This window comes from Columba livia, chromosome 13 (genome assembly GCF_036013475.1).
Source record: "Columba livia isolate bColLiv1 breed racing homer chromosome 13, bColLiv1.pat.W.v2, whole genome shotgun sequence".
Lineage (NCBI taxonomy): Eukaryota > Metazoa > Chordata > Aves > Columbiformes > Columbidae > Columba > Columba livia.
This window is the reverse complement of record NC_088614.1, coordinates 15491178-15501309: the sequence shown is the minus strand read 5'-3', so window position 1 is coordinate 15501309 and position 10132 is coordinate 15491178.

Genomic DNA, 10132 nt, shown 5'->3' with positions numbered 1-10132 from the left:
TTGTTTCCCGCGGTTCTCGTCCACCCGCTCCCAGCACCTCCCGGGCCCACGGAGGTTCTGCAGCTCACACAAGTGCCATGAGCCCCTACAAATTTACTTCACCTGTGACTCCACAGTAAAAGGCTATTTCAACACCACACCTCCTGCCTCCCCAGTGATTTAATCATTTAATAACTGTATCTGGATTGATTTCAACCGTAGTGAAGCTAGTTCTTATTATCTGCACACTGGAAAAGTACTGCAAGAGAATAGTGAGTCCCCTGATCTACTAAGATGGTAAATTGATTTCTCTCTTCTACCCATTGCTTCATATCTATTGATGACCTGCATTTGAATGATTTAATTTGGTTTATGATAAATCCTCTAATGCTTTGGTTATGTTAGGGGCTTACTCTGGCTGGTAACTGGAGTCATTAAAGGATTTACTGTTCTCCTTGACATACAAAATCTTTGATAAATGAGGGCTAAAGTAACTCAGAAGTGAGTCCCTTCTGCTCTTTAGTGATAGGAGAGCAATGCAAAATAAGGCTGAATCACATTGCAGGTATATAAATGTGTTTTCAGACTTCAGGGAAATAATGGGCTCAGTAAAGCCTGAAGTTGTCTTTATCACTTCTTTTCTACAGAAGAAAATTACACTATCAATACATTCTTAGCCAAACACACACTAGCTGCATGAATTACCACAGACTTATTTTCGAATTTAAATAGGAGATCAAACAGATTGGAATGAGAAACATGAAAGCTCCTCTAAGTCACAGGATGAACACAGTGAATGTGCATTAAAACTATCTCCTACAGAAAGAACAAATATTTTCTTTGTTCGGTGTGCATATTGTTATCAGAGCAAATGAAAACAGCCAGATGAGGTTGCTCAGCAATGTGCCTCCTGCCTTCGATTCTGTTTGGAAAAAAAAGAATAGAAATTAAATAAGGTGTTGCATGCAATCGGGCTACCTAAACTTGAGCATGCATGGAAAAGCAAATGTATAGTGATAACCGAACAGACACCTTCACGTGAGTTCAGCGAGTGGCTCCTGTGCTGAGTGGAGAAGGGCTGGACGCGGCTGTGAGGCAGGGGGAGAGGTGGCAGACCCTGTTGTGGTCCCACAGCCAGCCTAGGAAATGCTCTCTGGTGTGACACTACCCAGCGCCTGGGAACACTAAGAATATTTAGAGCTGTATTCCATCCATTCTTACAACTGGAAAACTTGAGCAAGGACTTCAGACTGATATAAATTAGCTGGAGCATGACGTTCAGCAAGCTGACATGTGAGGAATGGTGCAGCACGTATCACAGAGCTGGTGCTCTACCAGTGCCACCGGCAAGCGCTGGGGTAAAAATCCCTGCAATACCCACCGTACAATTCTGAACTGGCCTCTGAGAACTGCAGCAATTCCACTGTAAACCAAATATAATTATAGTCTATACCATCCAGACTGCCATTTTACTTGCATCCAATCACCAGTTCAGCAGAAAAAGCACAGAGGGTAAGGATAACCAGGTTTCTTGTGTTTCATCAACAATTAAATAGTTTTCTTTTTCTTCTTTTTCTTTTTTTTTTCCTACTACTCATTGTGTTACCAATACCTAAAATGTAGCTGCTATGGCTACTTTTTTTTCATTAAAATTTGGCCCAGATACTTCCTTAGAGGCTTTATTTGGTCCTAGAGAATGTAACTTGTGTTTCACCTCTCCCAGGGGTTCTCGCCAACCTGATTTATGGCTTCATTTCTCTTATTTGTCTACTATATTTATAAAGTTCCAGTGGCATGTTTTTGAGCACAAATTTCTGTTAAACCCATTCTGCACAAACCATTGCACTTCTTACTCATTGTGATACCCCACATAGTTTTAAAAGTTCTAATTATTTTACAGTATGAGAGTGTCCTCGGAATCAGCTAAAATCATTATTACTAACAATTCTTCCACATTTTTTTTCTCTAGGTTCTGAATACATATTAATAACACAATGATTTTGGGGTTCATAGAAGAACAAATTGCAGTTTATTTCCCAAATGATTGCAAAGCTCTTCTTAACATGCATAGACAGAAAACACAGCAAAAATCTGGAACTATGCATCAGTGAGGCTGTTCCACAGGAAGAATGAGAAAGCATGTCAAGGAACACGAGCTCACCCACAAAATTCTGCCTATTTTTCACGGGGATAATACAGCCAGATTCATAGTATTGTATTAATAAGGACATGGGATGACAATGACAATGTCTTGGCTCATCAGGACAATCTGTTCAGCTAATTTCTCTGAAAGACAAAGCAAGTTTAAAGCACCAGGAAAAAGAGATACCAACATGTGCTCACATGTGAACGTCAGCTTGTCATGCAGCCTGTGTGCCAACACTTGCCACAAAAGGGTTACAGGGATGTCGAGTTCATCGCTAAGTCCCAAACAAAAACTGGAAGCATGTCATCAGGGATGGCAGGATAGTAGCTACAGATAGGAAATTATACGTGTCCTGAAGGTGTAATGATTTAATCTCTGTTCCTTGCTGCTTAGGGTATTTTTTAGTATTGAACAGTGTACAAAATCCATAAAAAGTAAAAGCTGGCTGAAGCATGCAAGTAAACTCTATTTGATTAATATAAAACCGAATAACATTCTGATGAATGAGCATGCTAATTCAGACCACATGGCTGAAAGAGATAAAGGAAACAAACAAAAAAGAGGATAAGCATAAACCACAGAACAAAACTAATGTCAGAGATTTTCAGAAGAATCAACGCTGCTTCACCTTCAATGGAGCTTAAAACCACGAAAGTCAGATTTTCTTTTGCATAAAGAAAACCCCATAATCCAATATACCCTTTAACTATGATTCAGTCTGTGCAACAGAGCTGTGGATGTTCTGACCAAAACAGGTAAGTAAGAGCCTTTAGTAGATGGGCTGAAGAACATGAGGGTAAAATCATGGCAACAACTGTGTAAGAACCACATCATAAGAAAGTAGCATCTGAAGGCAGAGTCATCCGAGATCCCATCAGCCTCTCACACTGGATCAAGGGTTCTGCCCCCAGCTGACATGTGTTTATTTATCCTTGAGGGCAGCAGCACACGGCTGCACGCACTGCTGCCCCGACACGTCAGCCCTTCCCACAATACGTACATGGCTGTCAAAACATTCCAGTTATTCCCCCAATAGAGTGGGAGATGAAGGTGCCAGGCAGAGAAGCCAACAAAATTAATGAAAAATATTGTTTTAACAGAAAAAAAAAAGAAATAACATTGGAAAAAGAAAAAAAGGCAATAGAACAACTTAAGAGAATATCCACTAGTATCTGGTGAAGGTAACTTTACCTTTCCTAAACACACCATTTCTGCACAGAGTTCTCAGTCTGGGCAATCTCAAAAGAAACAGATGTTCCAAAGGGCATGAGGGTGGAATGGAGGAGAACACTGCAACAGGCAACAAAAATAACAACAAATTTATACATGGGATTCTCTATATTTATACATTACATGTTTATGAATTCTCTTAAACAGAAAGTAGTCAAACAGGTAGACAGAATGAGCAGGGTCACAAATTTTAAATTACAAGTAGCTAACAGAAAAGTATTTTGATCTTGTACAGATTTGAGAGGAGTTCAGGGTAATGCAATCGATACATACCACAGAAGTTCCCATGATACGCAGACTGGCACACGCAGTCACAGCTATCAGTGTTCAAACAGCCTTCATTATAGCACTTTTTCCCATGGCAGCATATGCTTTGTCTTGGCCATGACTGGAGAGGTGCTGTGAGGATTAAATGAGTTTTAAAAACTTTTTTGAATAAAAGAATAAGTATTTATTTATATTTAAATTTGTATTCATTTTGTCAGGATCATTTATAGGCATGTTGTGTTGACTTTTCTGTTACTAACTCAACCAACCAGTTGCTTTGCTAGTTCACTGTAATTAGCTTTTATGAATCTATTGTTATTTACAGAATATTCTGGAACAAAAATATTTTTATGCATTCATGCTGTTGAGTACTAAAAATACGGCTGCTCGCATGTAATTTTCATGCAACAGGAAAATCTATGCATTTTAAAGTATTACTCTGCCACAGTAACTTGTCAACTTTCATAAGTGATTAATTACAATAATTATTTTTTTATCTTGCACAATGTGCTTCTGCTCTAACTACAAAAACACTGGTAGTTTTGTCCAGTAAAATGGCATTACGCTAGCTTGAAAAAAATAGTGATGCAAAGAGGTAATATTTAATACCGTTGCTTCATTAGCCAACATGGCATTGATCCATTTCCACAGCCACAGGGGTGGCAATCGCAAGTTCAACTCTTCTTGTCTCCCCTATTGCAAAGAACTCGTGTTCTGCTTAGTTCATTTGTCCTCAATCCTCCATTCACTGACCCTAATGGCGAAGCAGTGCCCATTGATTGCGATGATACAGAGGTATGAATCACAAAGGTCTCCTGTTTCTCAAAAGTGAGGCACACTAGCAACTATTTAACTGCCAAGCAATTTTAAATATTTCATCCCATGTCTATAGATTTACTGAAAGTACAGCAATCCCAGTTGGAAACAATTACAATTACTCACTGCAGTGCTCACATTTAGCTCGGCACAAGTCTGGCTGTATTTGCAGGCAATTTACTTGATGCATTCCAGCACAGATGGGCTCGTTGAAATTTCTGCAAAGCTCTGTAATGTCCAGAGTTCAGGGGACAAAAAGTTAATGCAAAAAACATTAGCGATACACACATCTTGATGTGCAAGCGTTCACAATTGTAATATTACCACAATGTAACTTTGTCTCAGAAATATTTGTATTTACTGAATCAAGTGTGCTCTCTTCTTTATGGGCAATTTTCACTCCAGTCATCATTACTGAATATTCTTCCTGAAGTTCTTCACAGGGACGAACAGACACAAGCAACGATCTGGATCCACTTCAGTTTGTACTGTACCAACCGAGAGTTCTGCAGCCAAATGAGCTGGGATCAGCGTCAGTCCAGTCTAAAGCTCGTCACACAGAACAACCCCAGATCTCCTTCTGCGCTCTCCTGAGGGCCCCGCATTCCGAGTTGCTGAAACACGGAAACCAGCAGCAGCTACGTAATCAGTTTATGTGAAATCATTTGGAAATTATTAAGTCAGAGATTCAACAAGATGGTATCAGAAGAAGTGACTAAATCCTTATTTCTAGTCATGTAAGACTGAATTTGGACAGCTGCATCTAAACTACATTGTTAGGGGTTTTACTAGCACCTTTTTAAGAGATACACTAACTTGTAGCAGCCTTGGGCTGTAATCATTCCAGATCTTCATTTGCAACTACTAATTCATTAATTCTGCCCTCATCTTCCAGGTTCTGTTTCCACAGACCGCAGCCAGAGAGCCTGCCAGAAAAAATGGTGATTGGCCTCATGGAAACAACATTAGAGAAGCACATGAAGCTCCCCCTGTTCTCGCTGTCCGAGAAGAGGGGCAGATCCTGGCCATGGCGACCAAGGCAGCACACTCATTTTGATGAAGTGCTTCAAGTTTACTGTTCTCTGAATGGTTTATTCCTCTGGGTAGTCAAAGAACTGCAGGATGCAGAGATCTGTGTATCTTTTCAGATGGTAAAGAGTTGAGAAGTAAAAATCTTGACTTCTTTTTAATTCATTACGTAAATTTTACACACTCTAGTTTCATTTATGGAATTTGCTAGAAATACCTTGGATACATGTTCTCTGGCAAAATACAAGGATGTCATGCAATAATGGTACCTGTACGATCTGCATCATCCCAATCTTCATCACACATGTGTGTGCAGTTACAGTGATGAAGGACACACAGCTCTTACACTTTAAAGGACATTCCTTCAGAAAACATGAGAACAAACTTCAGGACTCAGCTAGTATAGATATTACTGTACAAGGACTGGGGTTGGGTTGCTTTAAAGGTATGGAAATAATAGGATATCGGTACCCTGTTCCATCAAGATAATGCACCAATGCATATTTGTCATATAAAGATAATCCAAACAACCATGAGAAATGCTGAATACAAGAGCATAACCCATACCTGAGGAAAAAACTAGTGATTCTGTTTTAACTGATAATTACATGCAAATTGAAATACTAATTAAAAAAAAAGTCTAGTACCGAAAATAATAGCCACTTAGGGCTGGCCAAAGAGAGCTGACTTAACAGGTTATATGACAATTTCTGTTCCTGACAGTAAATAATTACTCTAACAGAAAAACACTATATATATATATATATACACATATATATAATTTATCAGAAATAAACACACAAAGTTAATTGAATAGTTTGTATCAGCCATTTTACCAAATATTAACCCAAATCCATAATAATTAGGGACACTGTAATAAACTATTTTGGGCTATGATGTTCTAGTATATTCATTCAGTGAGATGCGTCAAATGAAATTACAGGTATAAACGGTCATATTATTTGCTCTAACAATATTTTCAACCATTACATCTTTCTATCAAGGGAGAAAAGAGAGAAAGACTTTGAATGTATACAGTATACATACTAAAAAGCACATTTGTTTAAAAAAAAAAAAACAACAGAAACAAAATCTAGTCGACCTTTCTGTCATAAAAAGCTGTAATTCAGATGACAATTTCAAAATACTTCTTGCATTAAAATATTATCAAGAGATTTCCAGAAAAATTCAGCACTCAACAGTTTCCATTGACAACAAGAGCTCAACACACACTTTGGCAGAAATACCGTGAGGGCTATTTGTGTTTAGTAGTATGTAAGTAAAGAATAATTGTAACTACTACAGCAGATAAGGACAGACCTTGTTGTTTGGATGGAACTGCACAGTTAATAGCACAGGAAAAGCTCTGCCCACACAGCTTGGGTTGATTCATCTTTTCCTCCCTTCATGATGAATCAGATTCTTTATTATCTTTTTATTGAATGAAAACCTGACTACAGCACAGTCAGTGGGAGTTTTGCCACTGGCGTCAGCGAGGTTAATTCTCAGTTATCTCACCAACTAATATTAAAAATATCCTTGTATATTTAAACCTTAATTATAGCTTAACTACAGTCTTTTGAAGGAAAGAGAAGACTGGTTGCAAAAAGGAAGGACAGATGTCCCTTGTTTCATATACCTCAGGCATCACCTTTCAAAAGACTCAAACCAGAGATAAGTTGCTGGCTTTCCTGTTGTTGCCGAACACATTATAACTTGCACGCTGGCCCTTCCAACGCATGAAGCGAAAGTTCCCACACCGACACTAGTAGTGCGTGTGTGCCTGTGCAATCTGACATCTCCTGGAACCGCGCTTGTGCAGATGAACCCAGAGCAAAGCACTCACCTGCAGGGATCGTGCTGCAGGTTCCACATGTCCCTCTGCATAGCTTCCAAATCTATAGCACTCCTACACAAAAACAACATACAAAAATTAACTTTTATGTATACACATTTGTTAATCCACTTATACTCTATTGGAACAGAAATAGAAGGCTAGGCTGAAAATTGCAATGGCTTCACCAAATTGCCAAGATAGGCAATGTACATTTAAAACCAAGAGAAGTGAAAACACCTTCAAGAACTTCTGAGCATGAGCCAAACGTAGCTAATGAAATAACATTTTTCAGAGTGGTCAAAGAACGTCTTTGTCTTTTATCCCCTGTTCAGATGTACTTATGAGCTGGGTTGACTGGAAAACGGTGCAACACAGGTCCTAACAGGGAAGAACCTAAATTGCTCAGTGTCCATCCCTTCCGCTCTCCACTGCTGCCCTCGGTTGTGTTTTCTGTCTTTTTAGTGACACTATGGGATACAGATCTGTAAGCTCACAGGCCGGTTTTACCTCCACAGAAATCTGGACTGCAAATATCAACAGCAGAATACACGAGGGACTGATCTGGGTGGTGTGGGCAGGTCACTTTCTTCTCAATAAGCAGAACAGACAATGAAAATCTTACAAGCAATAGGTATCATTTCTGCAAACTACTTACAAATTAAGCCATCCATCCCAATATTTTCTACAAGCAGCAAAGCAATAATTGGAAAACTTCTTTGTTTTCCAATACGCAGACTACAGTATCTCAAACAGTCGTGTGCTCCCCTCATCTCCAAAGTTCAGAGCTGACATATTACACTCCGACAAATCCTTTCATGACACATACATCACATCACATTATACAGATGTGACACCATGACACTGGACATGCCTGTCGAAGCATGACACATCACAGAGCAGCATGTCAGGAGATGGGAAAGGGCAGTCTTACAAACTGGGGTTAACAGGCAATGTGGCTTCACTCGATGTTTTCATCAAATGTCTTCACCCAAATCTTTGTGGATAACGTGCAGGCAGCAATGCCAGCTCACAGGCAAACTGGAAACTATCTTCCCCTAAGCTTATAGTCACTGCTGCAATAAACAGCCACTAAACATCTGACTGCCTCAAATATTTTCCTTCTTTAGGCAACTGTCCCTATGATAAAGACGTCTCCAATATGCACATCTGCCTGCAGGAGTCACTTCACCTTTTCCTATTCACAGCCACAGAGAAATGAAAAATTACATTTGATCAGGTCTGCATGTGAGAGTCCAAGACCCTGAGCTGGAAAACACCAGAGGCTGGGAGGGTATTCTGGCAAAATCTCACAGCATGTTTGCCCTGTGCCTGCGTTCTGCCCCAGCCATGGGCCATTGGCCACGGTTAGAGAGGGGACACAGGGCCAGACGCACCTTTGGTCTGATGCAATTTGAGCACAGACCTCTTCTTATGTTAAGTGGTACTTAATATACTTAATTTCATTGAGTCAGTAGCACAGAGTCACCATGACTGTGATAAGTTCAGCTCTGGATACAATTTCACACAACAAGCTGGTTATGAAACTCCAAGGAAAATTATTAGTCACAACTGCACAGGAGCTAAAGATCTTCTGGAGCAATTCTTGCTGCTTTGAGAATTCTTTAAAATGTCAGACACTGGCTTTTTATTTCACTAGTTCACATTATTTTTATGTAAATGCTAAACTGTTATTACTTCACATGTTATTCTCCTATGGCATCTGGACCGGATCTCAGCAGCTGATTCTCAAAAACAGGTTAGTTTTGTGCTCCTAATTCAATCCTAAATCAATAATGGGCAAAAATTATGGAGTTTTGACTAGTGTCTAAGGTAAAGGATCATTAAAATATACTTACTAGGATAACTTAAATTTATTATCCTACAGCTCCTTAGAGGTTCTGTGTATGCTGTGGTTAAGTCAAATAAGGTATGCCAATATGTCATACACTTGCAGGTCAAATATTAAGTGTTCAGATTATGTCAGTTAGATACCAAAAGGGAAAACCTGCAACAGCCAAGTACAAACCTAGAATCTAAGCTGACACCTCTCAAAATGTAGTTCCTGGGCTTTAAAGAGTCACTTGCCCCCATCCAGAGCTTTATAAAGCAAAGTTATTTCAATAGTCTCCTGTTTAAAAAATAAATATGTCGTTAGAACACATTTTCCAGTGATGTAGCTGCTGCTAGAAAACAAGAGGAAACATTCTTTGTGAATATACAGGCAGACAGATTCCTTGTTTCCATTGCACCTCAGTAAATTTAGCACCACTGCAATAAAGCATGAAAAGCTGCTAGAACACAAAATTCTCTTCCAATCACATACATAAACATGTATGATTTCAGGGATCTATTACAGCTCTAAAAACACTGAACGCTGAATGCTCTGTGGATAAAATGACCAGAGAACAATTAATAGTTCTAGGGATCCGTGTCTATCACATGAACCAGCCAGAGTCACATGTGAGCTCCTGTAATACACTTTTACAAAAGGTTTTAGTTTATCACGCTTAACTGGCAAGGATTCCCTGTCTTTACCAGGTGTTAATTTGTTCCATTTGAAGGAGACAGTCACTATGGGAACATGTCATAAGAAATATGGTATGCATCCTTCTTTCTCACAGATTGTGGCCACTTGGTTGGGTTTGGCATCAAAAAAACCCACAATTTTTTACAATTAGAAGGATTTTAAAGTATTCTCTAAATAGACATCATAAGCTACCTATCACACTTACCTCTTCTCAGGCAATATCAATCATATATTGACATCATAATCACACACCTTCATGTAAAATGGTGCAATAGTTTGAGACAATAAAAAAGGAAAATTA